This window comes from Bombus affinis, chromosome 5, assembly GCF_024516045.1.
Source record: "Bombus affinis isolate iyBomAffi1 chromosome 5, iyBomAffi1.2, whole genome shotgun sequence".
NCBI lineage: Eukaryota > Metazoa > Arthropoda > Insecta > Hymenoptera > Apidae > Bombus > Bombus affinis.
Genome location: NC_066348.1, coordinates 12073419 through 12088536, shown reverse-complemented (window position 1 = coordinate 12088536; position 15118 = coordinate 12073419). Strand labels below are relative to the sequence as shown.

Sequence of the window (15118 nt, the reverse complement as noted above, 5' to 3'; positions counted from 1 at the left end):
AATTTTCACAAACCAGCTTGCAGTCGTTCTTAAATGCTAATTATGAAGTAGTTATTTGAATAGTATGTAAAATAGTTCTTTATCGTTTGAAAACATAGTCTTTCCATTGACTATCTCTGAATATTACATATAGTAAAGTACGATAATCTTGGCAAGGTAAATACATACATCATTCGCATTTCAATTTTAATTACACGTTGGAAAATATATGTTAATATATACCAAGCATATTACATAGTAGCAACCAAGAGTTTGCTACTATTCTACTAAGAGTTTTATATTTGTGAAATAGTCTGCTCGAGTGACTTTATCGGAAAAAGATAACTTGCAAAGCTTTTGCATAATATTCGCATAATAAGTGTAATTCCAAAAATGAGTTCAACTATTTTAAAACAATGAAAAAATTTACAAACACCCGCTTATAATTCGATCGAAATAAAACCTTTACGCTGCTAGAAGCGTTTTTTATTTTTATTTCTTCTATTATTACTTAATTTTATTTAAAAAAATCTCGTATTCTTGGCAATATACTTTTTATAACCGCGTTTCTCATCATTTTTATCTCGGGTCAAGTAAGTCACATTATTTCTCGTAACTCGGCTACTTCTACGAATCGGATTAGGAAAAAATTTCAAGGTGACCGTTGCATGAACGTAAGTAAAACTGGAGTACAGGCGTGAAGCGTTGCACGCAATGCTGGTAGCAATGCTGTCTGGACTACTTGAGCGGGCAGCGTGTACTACTGGGCAAAGCGTACCCTACAAAGAGAAGCGAGATGATACTCGAGTTACGCAAGATACGTGAGATACTTGTCGATACTCGAGATACCTGACTCGAGGACAGCAGAGGGCGGGGACACCTGAAGTTGGTTTAAAAGCATACGAGGATTACAAGAAGACACTCGAATTACAGAAGGTGCGGGCGACTGTGAACGCGAATCTCGGTCAGTGGTCGCAAGAAAGTGCACGATCTAGTTTTAATTACGCCATTGGCATTCAGGACGCTCGAATCTATTTCTGGAACCGCCACTTAGGCCGCTTTAAGAAATTATGAATTTATCCGTCCCGTTCGAGCTTCGATCTTGATTCTTTTACATTATCGTTAAACCGCTGCAACCGTTCGAGTGGTTTTATTATTATCGATGTTCTCAGGAATATACTTGCCGCGAAGAATGAGTAAAGCGGCTCTAGAAAATTCTAACGACTAGTTTATAGCAATTTCCGATATGATTAATTTTTGTTATTTTTTCTGTTCCTTTTTTTTATTTGGAAAAATCTAACTGACATCTTTAACTAATATTTCCTTAAACAATTGTAAATAGCAAATAAGCGACTCAAGATGGGAAAGTTGTAAAGTAACACCACAGCCTGTACACATATGTTACTTTTCGTTTTAAATCATCGTGAAATTATTCGAATTTAATTTTCTACTTTCGATATCCACGAGTTTATCAATTTTTCTTTACGCTACTTCTTAACACGATTGTCTCGAATTAATCCGATCGATTAATCCCTCGAATGGGATTAAATTTCGTGGTATTTGTAGCGACATAGGGCTGAGGAAAAACAGAACACAGTGTAACACGTGGCAGTCGTTTTAGGGCGTAGAGATTTGTACTTTGCTGGGAGCCATGAGACCGCTCTCACGGATCGATGTTCGTATGATATACTAGCTGTATAGACAATGTGTTCCTGCAGTTAGGTGGGTGGATTCTGTTCAGCACGTTCAGTTCATAGACCCTGGTCAATGCTCCAATCCACTTCTCAGGTTTTAAATACCTGTAATATACCGTTCAAGAACACTTATCGATCTAGAAATTACACGCGCGTGCGTGCATTGTTTTATTACAATCCCTTGGCATCGACCTAAGTCATTACTCAAGTAATTTCATATTCTATCGAAACAGCTTCGCGAATGCTCATTACGATTTATTTCTAAAAGTTGTATATCAGTGAAAAATGTTAAACTTGCATGAAATATATCACGTCAAAGACAAAGGTATTAAATTAAATATCGGAATTGTACACTTTGAAAAATGATAAAGCAACTTTATCTCTGGCAGAGTAAAATTTCATATTTCATATTATTTTATATCGGAGATATATACATTCTACGGGATAGGAAACGTATAGTAATCGTAAAGTTTCGCGTTTGAAATGAAATTTGATCGTATCGTTATAAGATACAGAGAAATTTCTCTCGTATTTCCATCCATTCATTTTCACCTCTCTATTCGTCACTTTATATTTTCATGCTGGTAGGAAATTTTCATCTCGCTAATGTTTATTCGGTATTTGCTAAAAGCAAAAATAATATTGAAGCTCAATGACAAAGTGTAAACATTGTACGGAAAAGGGATTGTTACAAATGGAAAACGTTGAAATAGATTTTTAATTTTCGCGATATTACAACGATAGGAGGTACGAGAGAAAATATCTTTAGGTTCATATGGCTTAAAATTGCGAAAGAAATGACGTTTTTAGAGAAATGTAAAGTATTTTCTCAGCCGTAAAAATAATGTTAGAAAGCTAACAAACGAAATGTGTACTCTCAAAAATACAAAGCAGCGTAACAAACGCGATAGAAGTATTCTGGAAGACCTAGTAAATAAGCGTTTAAGATGTTTGTTTAAGAAATATCGCCGTGAATTCATGAATAACACGAATCAAGTTAATTTTGGACCTGTTTCACTTCTGACACATTGGTATGAAGGTCGAGGAACGACCACGTTCGAACAAAGCACGTGTCACTAGTATCGCCACGTGGCTCCCTTTTCACGAATGTTTCCTCCCTTTCGTTCGTGACACGTATAAAACGAAACAACGGATATTCGCTCGGCATTGTCAATTCATTCGTACAAACGTGCGAAAAATTCGTAAATTTATGCGAAGTCACGGCTGCGCGAACCTATTTATTTTCGTACAAGAATATGTTACATAACAACGATCTTAAATTCTGGAAGAATAAATGGCTGTTTGCGCGACACAACTTGAATCGTGCTTTTAGCATTAGGATGTTTTACATTGAGAAAAAATAGGAAAAATACAGAATGATATGGAACTACGTGTTTTAAATGCCAAGTAAGGCAACGAAGGTTAAATTAATAAAAATTAAATCGTATTTCGTTCTTCTTTTTTTTTTTTTTTTTTTTTTTTTTTAATACCTGGATAACCATTTATTTAAACGGGGTCACTGGTATATCGAAACTAAATATTGCGATTTTATGATATGAAATACGAAGTATATACATTTTTATTAATCATGTTAGTTCCATTCTTCAGGCTCTAGATACAAAACTTAATTACTCTGACAGTCTATTGTGTTACATTTTATGAAGCAGAAACGACAGATGCCTTTACACCAATTACGTTAATAGTGTTGCGTTCACGCATCGTGTACTTCGCTTCCATTATAATTTATAAAGAATGGAATTCATTTGATGTTTTATTTGATAAAGCTTTTCGCGCTCGGTATCCCTCTCTTTTGACGAGAAACGAGTCCGTTAGTTACTTGTTATTTTCAGAAAAATTTGTAATTCATTATTTATGACATTGTTCCGTTCTTCTACCGTGTCAAATTTTTCAACAACTTTCTTCATAAATAAGAGATATGTCGATATTTAACGTTTCTACTGTGAAAACATAGAGTTTCTAAAATTGAAAACTCGCCAAATTGGAGAAATCAGCTTTAGTTCCTTGTTTTTTATTCTTTCAATTTATACGGTACATCGCTGTAGTATCATTTTTCCCTCGCCACTGCTATTACGTCGCGCATCAGCTACGTTAACAACCCCATAAAATGTCGATGCATTCGTACAAATATCGATTCGTTACTCGCTAAGCTTGCAAATAATTTTTCAAGCAAACCCTTCGTGCGAATGTTCGGACGAAAACATTTGTAGAATCCATGAAATTCTCTTATCGCGATGATATCTGGACGACAGGAGTACCTAGCGAGAAGGTTCAATGTCCACCAGAGACATATGTGCGTACGAAGGTCAAATGATTTGGAAAATACAAATGCCTGTACTGTGGTGCGGCCACCATCCAACGCCATCAACCCCGAGAGGGTTTTTAGTCTCTCGGTCTCTTTTTCTCTATCAAAATCAGACGTAAAAAGAAGCGTACACGCGTGTATTCCAGGAAGAGGGTCGACGAACGGATGACACGTGCGCAAAGACGTGTCGCGTGAGTTATTCGATTTCGCGTTCGCGGCATATTATGCATTTGCGAGCGTGGCACAGTGAAAACATTTAGTAGCTCGCTTTGTACATACGCACCTCAGCGTCAATGTGCGTCAACTATGTAGATGAGTACACTGCTGGCCATAAGTATTACGACATCTGATGTTATTTCGTAAAAATCGTATGCTCTTGGCTGCTTTTATTTTCTAGTTATTTTATGATGAATCATAATCATTCATTTATATCATTCGCGTCATACGTAGCATATAACATGAAATACTTGACTAAATAACTGAAATAAATAATGTAAGTGTATAACTAACGAATGATTAATGTAATTTAATTAACGTTAAGTACACAACGTAACTTAATAGTAATTACATTACTAAATTTTTTAGTAAATACGATATGTATCTTGCAAAAATTAAATATTACAATTTATACGGTAATATTCCCAAGGGCAAAATATACAAAATTTGTGTGCCTAATTCTGTGAACGCGACAAAGTCAAAGAATTTACTAAAGTTTTTGAATAAATGCAACGAGTAGGTATATTTAATAATGCTTATAGGCTACTATTTAATAATACTTGTGTGCACGTGTATGTACATTCGTAAGGTAAATACATGTAAATGCACGCGTGTGGTTGATCACAGAGCAAAAGTGGCCGGATAACGTCGATAAAATTTAAGTCACGCTTGATCCCATCGCTAGCTGGTTGTACATACTACGTACGCATATACGCGTAACCAGACCGGCTCGTGCATTAAATTTTCTACATGCACACGCAGTTGCGTGCTCGTTTGCACACGCGTACCACTACTTGGTACACATAGGTGCGTGGGTGGTGATATACGTGGAGGCGGGCAGAGGGTGGATTTACCTTGATACGATGTAGAACGCGGTGGAAGGAGAGCGACAGAGGACGAAAGAGACAGCGTGAAAGGGAATAGGTAATGACACGGAGGGATAGAGGAAAAACTAGAGGCAGAGGGTAAATGAAACTAGGAGAACGATAAAGAAGAGGAGATGAAAAAGTGCAAGATGGAAAACAAGGGGGAATGAGAATTGTGATAAAGATAGAGAAAAGGAAAGTAATAAGGGGAGAAAGGGAAAATCTAGAAGCGAAAAAGGGAGAGAGGAGCGATGTTCTGCGCACGTGCGGACCACCGGCACCTCGATCGATCCTCCACGTTTCGAAGAGTCGTTACGACCGGAGTACCGGTACTCTTCGAGCTACTACTAACAGCCGTACGTCTGACGGGCGTAGTAGCGCAGCACTCAAAAATTTTCACCCACGCGAAACTAAGGAAACACTCCTTTTTTACGATGGCACTTTTATTCCTAAGTGTCGCCGGCTATGGATTCACAGTGGTCTGTTCTTTAATTTTCCACCGTTGCCGCCGAGTTTTTCCATATTGCAATTCGCATCAGTCCGTAAAGAAGGTCATCGTTCTCGTTGAAACACAAAACAAGGATCATGTTATTTTTAATTAGCATGTGATAAAATTCTTTTCCCATTTCATGTACATAATTGGCGTTCGCGAATCGATTGCTGCGATCGTTACTGTCGTATTTAATAATTTAAGGGACGAGTATAGCGAATAACGAATAATGCTTCGATCATAAGGCTTGTCATTTGGCATCAGTTAATAATGCTTACCAGTTATTTCCTCATTTTAGCTGTCAGAAAAGTCATAGCTGCCGAGCAAAAGGTATTCGAATTCACAGCGGTCTGCTCTTTAATTTTCCGCCGTGACCACCGCTTCTTTCGACATTGCAATTTATTATTCCGCTTAATACAATCATCGTTCGATTTTCGATTCGATAGCCAACGACTTTGCTATTTTTAGTTAAGGCTTGATAAAACTCTTTCCTTATTTCACATAATTGACGTTCGTAAATCATATGAAAACGTTTTCAAAGCAGATTACGGTTAATGTTATCGCATTTACGAGAAGCGCATTTAATCGAATAACGACGAATGCTTCGATCGTAAAACTCGTCGTTCGATGACAGTTAATAAAGTATACTCGTTATTTTTCCATCTCACCTGACAAAAAAAAAAAAAAAAGGAGATGACCGACGAAAAGAAGAAACCGAAATGATAGACTTAAGTAATACAATTACTTACTTCGAGGTAATTGCGCGAACGTAATGTACTTCGGATACGTTGATAGATCAGAGGAAGATTAATACGAGGTGCTAAATGATGTTATAAGTGCCAAGTAACAGCAGCTTCGACAGCTTAAATATAATTACGTGTATTTTTCATTTAGTCGTGCTCGTTCAGTGATTGAGTTGCTGCGAGCGATCTTGTATTTCGCTTCCTTTATGAATATGCATGAGCTTCGGAAAAGCATGAGCGATGTAAACTGAGCGATTATGCTATAAACGCAGCATAATCTAATTTCTTCCTGTTATTCGCGATTATCACGCATACACGTAACACGTTTCTGTTTAAAATTTGCCATTTCAATCTTATTCAACTTCTCGAACATCTTTCCTTTTTAATTACCTAAATCGCTGAAAAGTATAGATGGAAACGACCTTTTCCAGCTACAGTGCCTTCGATTCGGAACATTCGAAATCACATATTTCTCTAACTTATCTTTTTAATACGATCCATCAAGTTTATAACTAATGATTACAAAATGACGCAAGTTTGAGTTTCTCCATTTATACATATACGTATATCGTATACTAATTAGCCGGTGCCGAACGATGCTTGACCCAAAATGCCCGAAGAGGTATGTACGTCTTCATCGGCATTCTAAGAAATTAACTGCATCTTGAACGTGGCGTATCGAAGTCGAGTAAAAAGTTAAATAGTGGAATAAATCATGCGCTACAGTTGCGGAATTAAATAACACGCGAGGCAAAGAATAAATCATACGAACGAAATACATTTACACAGAGTTGTCGGAACAACTTTTTTATTTCCGCCGTTTCCATGCTCGTTCGAAAAAAAGCAGACACTTCAAAGTCGACCGAATATGAGTATCGACTGATCGTTGATTCATCGAAACCCCAACGAGCCACCAAGAAATCCAGCAGAAATATCGACGAGCACATCTCTATGTTGGCGAATTCTCTTCGAGCGAATCTCTCGACAGGGAGTCTTCGAGATCGAGGACAAAAACGCCCTGAATTCTGACGATCCTTCGATCAAGAATTCATTATACGTACTTTGCAACTGACATACTCGATCGAAACGGAAAAAAGAGTGGGAATACGGGTTGTACTTGCGTTTCGAATCATAGCGTACTCGATTGCATAAATTATTATCGCTGTGCTCGATTTGAAGAAAGGTCGATACGTTCGTTGCGAAGCTTTTTTGCAGCTGTTACGGTTATAATTAGTCGGACAGGCTACCTATCTTGAGACATCATATTACGATATAAAACAGCATGCATCTATGTAATTCACAATAGACACGCTATTGTAATCGCCTATGATCTAACATCAGGCGGTAAAATGATACAGCTTTTCAAATGATTTTATAAACTTATTTCACGAAGTTACAAAGTTTTAGTCCAATGAACTACGGTTCGATAAAGAAGACGGGTAGAGTTTTAGAAGCTGTTTAGAAGCTGTTAACTAATCGCGAAGCAATTACGAGCACACAAGCAAATTCTAGTACACGACGAAGGAAAAACATTTTGATTTATTTAGATATCCGTTCTTAAAATAATGTAACCAGCAAATGCACCGAAAGACCGACGAAGACCGTTCCAAGCGATCGGAAATAATTAGAGCGTGCGGTACTTCTTGAGCATGTGGATATTCTTGTTTTTACGAGTATGATTGAAATAACGAAACCTAGACAGAAATTTGTTTTACCTATCAAACATCGTAACAAATGCGATACTTTGAATATTTCATGTATCTTTGGCTATTATGTGCATCTTAAGAAGTCTCACAAATGCATAAAACTTCTCAGTCTATACCATACTTTGAATATTTCATGTATCTTTGACTATTATGTGCATCTTAAAAAGTCTCACAAATACATGAAACTTCACCAGTCTAAAAATAATACAGTGTTGTTTAAAGAGCGATATAAAAGCAAGTACGAAGCGGAGGAGACAATAAGCTGATAATTCGTTGAAAAGAAAAAAAGACGATAATTCATTTGATCACCGACCGTGCACATATTTCACACGTGTGACACGTAATGGAACTCTGCGTGTTACTCCGTCTTCCATTTGCAGCACATTCGGAACGAGAAATCTAGTTGCTTTATAAACTCGTTACGAGTGGCGAGACAAGCGTGAGCGGCGCGTGGTTAAGCAACATCGAGGGTAATTCGTCGTTATGTTTCCCAAACCGGACGATCTTCGGTCGGTAGGCAGTGCACAAGCTCTTACTTTATGCCGTACCGTTTCTGGCTTTATATGCTTTTTACATGCAATTTGCATGCAACCTGTACTTTAAGTCAATTAGGATGCTTAAGGTAACAGCCCCGATACATAATCGAAAGGTTTCGTGATCCTTGAAACTTTACGGGAATTGTGTACATGAAATATGCCTCGAACGTAAAGAACTTTTCGAACTGTGTTATCTGGTTTTCGATGAGGAAAAACGCCGATATCTCAACGTTCGCCCACCATCAATAATTTAACCGTACTATGTCGTAGTATCGTATATCTATCGCGGCTTAGGTCTAGAGTTAGACGGTCTAAAGCTAATGAGATTTCTGAAACCAAGAATAACGTGACTTAACCTTAAGTCTGTAGTTGCGCGCATCTAAGGAAATTTAATTATCGCGTATAATCTTATTTGGTTTCGACGATAATTCTGATCTAATTAAAACTTTCCGATTGAAACTATAACGAATAATATCCCGTATTTTGCCGAATAAGGGAAGATTCTTTGTGCTACACGTGAAAAGATATTTTTCATTCAGAAGATTCGCTGCCAGAGATGCAAGTTCTTCTCGTTAATTAATACCGATCCATAGGATTCGTATTCGTATTTTCTATAGCGAGTAGAATCCTGTATTTGTCCGTATAAGACAAGGCTTTAACGTTACACGTGAAAGGATACTTTAAAAATGAATATGCTCGTTAATTAGTATCAATCCGTAGGATCCGTAACAGCCGAGTGTTACGAAAAGAACGATTTTAAAACTGAATGATACCTTTATTCGAATATGTAAGAATTACTTAAGGATTCTGGTATATAATTCATGAGTAATCGTTACACATAATTTTGTTTAATTAGTTACTAAATATTATCAGATTATACACACGTTACGTAAAAATATACGTCAAAAATTATTGCGTCATTCGGTGTTGACCTAAAAAATATCTTTAGGTTTAAAGTAGCGTATCGAATATTCGCGTTATCGTTCTTGCCACAAATGAAATAATATTGTGTTTGCGTTATCACAAACATAAAATGGTTTCGGATGCATTTAAACATATTCCTAGATGTTTTACATTACGTGATAGTATGTCGAATCCGCATTGTTCAAATTATCTAAGAAACCTTCGACTCTACCGACGAATTTTATTTTATTTTACAATTTTATTTTACAGTAGCTGTTTCCGTAACGCTATCGAAACTATTTCGATATCTGGAATATCTAAAGTTAATCAACTTACCAGATATTTATATTTATAACGCTATTAATATGTACCGTTCTTAAATCTCTGTTTGTATTAAACAGTAATTAATGCTCGTTAAGAATAATTCATAATATAATGAATATTAATGGACTGTAGAGATTGATTCGTTCACAGGCTAAAACGGTTAACTACACTTTTGGAAATTTCTCAAAATTTAACGTTGAACCACCTGATGCTTATGTTATACAATTTTTGTTAATTTTCTTTTCCTTTTGTCTTATGCGGTTAACCAGTTTTGCGAGCGAACGATTCAATTAATAAATCAGCAACAACGGCGAACGTCATTGCCTCTAATCAGTAGCAAATTAGTATCTCTAATCTAATATGTTGTCACATAAATAAATCGAACCTACGAGAAGTAGATACAGATAGTAGCTACCGTAAATATACTGATACTCTTCAAACTAACACAACTTTCTTAAAATTCTTAAGAAGATAAAAGGATTACTGTACTAGATGACGTGTAAAAAATGTTTCGAAAAAATAGCAATTAGTCAGAATCGTGAAGAAAATGACGAAGGTTACTTTTTATAACTTGTTTTATCTGAGCCTGTAGTGAAAATTTATTCCATTGACATGTTTTGAAGATTTATGCCGGTTATATACATGCTGAAAATTTCGTTGAAATCAGTTTTTTCGCGATTTTCGGCTGAAATTTCAAGATTCTTATATCTTTCGATCTGTATAAAATTTTCAGCATGTACATTCCTCGAATCTTTCAAATGTGTTGTTTAAATGTTCATTACAGGCACGTATATAAAAAGTTGTACTTCTTCCAAAATCTTTTTTACACGTCGTCCAGCAAACTATTTCTACCAACTTCTCAAAAAGAAAGAAAAAGAAAGAAAGAAAGAACTGGTCGTTTGGTTCAATTTGAAAACAATTATTCACCGTACGTTTGATAATCGGTTGTTGCAGCAAATTTCTCTTTAATTATTCGTTGATACGACAAATCTCAGCGCGTTATTCCACGCGAAACTCGAGAAATTGCGACGAAACCTTGTCCTTGTTTCAATTAAAACTCATGTCGAGCATGATCTCATGGGAAAAAAGCGCACGATTCTCGCTCGTTACGTTATTTTCTTCGCTGGACGCGACACCTCCGTCTCGCGATGTGCAAAATACGTAATTCGATTAGCAGGAACGAAATGTTGGACGGGATAACAAAATCAGTGGTTTAGTACCGGGAAAAGGGACGAGCAGGTTTAATTGCTATCCGAATGAATTTCTGTCTCGTTATGTACGATATACGGTGGAAACAAATAAAAGGGCCATGCGAATAAAAAAGAAGAAAGAAGAAAATAGCAGTCGAAACCTTCGAATCGTCGACCGATGTAATTATCGGCTATTGCAGTGCCGGCGGGTTAATTTGCATTTCGATGAAATTACGTCTCGCCGAAATAATCTCGCTTTCGTCGATATTATGGCCCTCGTGAAGCCTGACCGGGTATTATTGTTATAACGCGCGCGTTTCCGACTCATCGTCTCGTGTATCGAATGTTAAATCCAACGACGTGCATTCCGGGACCGTTTCAGTCTTTCATCGTCGTTTTATGACGTTGGTAAACGTAAGTGTAGACACCGGCTTCGTTTTCCTTTTCATTTTAATCGAATTATTCAGGATCGATGGTCTGCCAAAGGATTAATTCGGATGATTATTATTCGTTACTATTCGTAGAACGATGTTATGAGAAAATATGGAGACGCTTTCATAACCAGAGCTATAACATTGAAAATTAAAATCGTGTTTTTCTGAGATGTTAGTACATATATTTGATCAGTGAAACTTCTAACGTCTTAAATGTCACCGTGAAGCGGCAGATATTTATGCAAATGTATTTATTTAAGAGGAGAACAGACAGTCCATTACATATTTGACATATTCTTTACATAGGGCAATTCATTTTTGCATATGTCGCAATTTTTATTTACATATATTACCTATGTATTACAAGATAAGATAATAACGAACGCTTGGAATTATTTAAGTTTTGACTTTTATCTGCACAATTTGAAGTGATAAAAATATGATTTCATTCATATATGTATATGAATTAAGCATGAAAGTATAAGCACGGTTTGCCAGCTGTTTCGTCTCTAGGATATGCGTATTGAAAGTAACCGTATTAGTTGGTAATAAATATCTGAAATGGCCACTAATGCAGTCCGATTCAGATTTGTTGCGATGATGCTCGAAATCGATAACGCATAGTGCTCTGATATAAACTCTTCAAAGGTTACAAAAACGTACTAATACATTCACATCTGCCATCCTTGTTAACCGATGCAAAATAATACGATAAAAAACGTTCGTTCAATGAAATCTGTGCTTGTTATACGTATTGTTATGATACGTGTGTCTTATTTGTATCTATAAATGTGTATTATTGCGAATGACGAACGCGAATTCGAAAAAATTCTCACGTTCGGTTCGAGAAAGTAGGATATCACAACTTTCTCGTAAGATAATTATATCAAGTATGTATATCGTATGGAACGTTGTAAATATACATTTTTAGGAACAATACAAAACCGAAGAATGGGTAATCTGAAATTTTATCGCAACAATTTGTAATTTTATTAGGGCATAAATTCGTATTCGTACTTATTTAATCATCGGCTTGCCTATATAACGTGATATTTCACTTGGCGTGTAGTTCAACATAGTGAAACCGTGCAATCAAAAAAGCATGACCTTTTCTTAATAATACATCATTTTATAACCAACCTCACTCGAGATTACGTAATGTCAAACTTGTACTATACGATATTTCTGGGCGAACGTAAATTTAAGAAAATATAAAATTTTCCACTGTCAATCAGAAATCGCAAATGCGTGTATTGGCATAAACGCAATGACAATAACTCGTAGAAATTACATGTTTAATTTGAAAAATGCATTTAGAATGATGTATTTGCTTTTATAATAATAACCTGTCATTATTGTTTTTATCATAAAGCCGAAGGTTATACGCTTTTTATGACTTCGTAAATTACCCCACAACTAAAGTTCCGTTTGCTATAAAAAATGTGTGTCATTTGAAATTTTAACGCGATGAATATATGCAAAAGTTTCACAGTGCATTACCATATATAAATTTGAGGTCAATGTTTCGAATACTTCTTTTTTATAGTATCAACTTTCGAATGTAAAGAACAATCGTCGTGCTATTTAACGCGCTTAGACATTTTGCAGATTATTTTTTCAAATGTGAGAATACATAAAAGCAGAAGGGCAAAAATGCATAAACTATCGAAAATATAACAGCTCTCGTAATACTTAATAAGTAAAAGCAACTTTCTGGCCTGGATTTCATTTTATAATTACATCGATGAAACTATATGAATTTGCCTAAACGGTCGGACTCTAGCCATCGTTTATAAAGAAGCCTGTTAAATCTCTCTTACGCGTCAAAGAAATCTAAGAGATTTATAAGATAATACGCCGACTTTTTATTGCACAAGAATAGCTGTAGCTATTTTAGCCTATTTTTAGCAACCAGGAAACATTATTTTCTGCCAATAATTTTATTTAAATGTATGGATCGTTATACCCGTCCAAAATCTTTCAAGACATTTTTATTGGTTAAACCTTGAAACCTTCTTCTGTATCGTCGCATTGGATGTGCTCATGCATCGATAATTTTACAAGTTCGTGCTTCGCACGATCCATCGTACGCGGGCTCGAGCAATGGCCGTGATAATAGAAGCTGTTACAGTAGAATTCGTTCAGGGTCGATGAAAAAAAATGTGCTTACACGCTTACAGTCACGCTCCGTTGTATTCGACATTTTCTACACGCGACGTGACTATTTGTTGCGGAGATTCGCCTCGAGACTATACTTTACTAGAATTGTTTCGTCCGAGAGTTCTGTCTGTCACATAATACGTACAAGTTACCGGTGACTGCGTATTACGAAAGAACGTGTTGCACATTTAGAAGCACCAGGCGAATGCTTTGTTACAGCTGGAGAAATTTAATAAGTTGGGAAAAGAAATTTAATAGTAGCTTGATAAAAACGCGTATGAGAAAACGATAAATTATCGGAGATCATCATCGATATAAAAGATATTGCGACTCCGGCAATTGAACCTTCTTCGAAAAGCTATCTTTTCAAAGCGTAGTTGGGAAAAATCGAGGAGAACGATCTTGCACGATCGAGCGTTCTGTGGCTGGATTTTTTTGCAAGTGCATCGATGATAATGCGTTAACAACATTTGTTACTTAGTACCGAACGAGGCTAATACGATGGATGAATTTTTCTGACACGTAACCATATTATTAATCATCGATAACTCAAGCCGGTATCTTTATGGTATTTAGTGCTCCTTTCACTTTACTTCTTCAAACGAAGTATACCTATAGAAGTACAAAGTACATTTACGCACAATCCAAGTTTCTAATTCACGTAAGATTTGATAACACTTTGACGTTCTAGTAGGAACAAATTGCGAAATATCTTTTCCAAAAAAATTCATTGGAATTTGAAATTACTTTTGCAACGTCTGTCAATGTGTTCAATAAATGAATAATTTGCAGCAAAAAGATACGTCATGTAATGACATTTAGACTTAGATCGATGTTAAGCTTCGTCTATCGTATACCGATGTTTCGTTTTTTTAATCAGTTGCATAATGACTAATACATCGAACGTACAACAAGAAGATAATTTTGCATTTGCTTTATTCTATTTCTTTATTTTATTTACGAATCATATTATATTTACGAATAATTACCAATTTACTCTTCATTCGCCGACATAATGTCAATCCTCTATAATACTTAACGAGTTCTATATCCACCGACGATAGTCTTGTATCCTCTACATAATGAATGGAGCGCTCATAATGAATTATGTAAAAGAACCATGTTTTTCATAATTTATCAGAGTATCTTCGTACGTCAAGACCAGTCGGCTAACTTTTTGTCCGTTGCATTTTAATGACTAGATCATATGCGTCAACCGTTCATACAACGACTGCATTTTTATTATTTTTATACGTAGCTACGATGTGACCCATGATATGAAAATATTCTAGAATGATTTTTTAAACGATTTTACGAATTGATCGTCCATGAATTACTGCCGTCGTTCAAACATCGAACGATTTATATTAAAAACTGTTTACAGCCTACCAAGTTACCGTAAGTCGATTATTCTCTGTTCCGCTGAGAAAAAAGTTGTGTCTACTTTTTCATTATCGTCGAAAGACGTATTACACGAGGCAGAAAAGAAATCACGATCATAAAGTAACCGCCTACGACCAGTTTTCGTAACATTACGTAATTAAAACGGTATTT

At 36.0% G+C, this 15118-nt stretch overlaps 1 protein-coding gene across 1 annotated transcript in view; it reads left to right on the top strand.

Annotated features, from left to right (window-relative positions):
• The window catches only part of LOC126916706 (myb-like protein X), a 38162-nt gene that overhangs the window by 17013 nt on the left and 6031 nt on the right, over positions 1–15118 (top strand). The window lies entirely within an intron of this gene.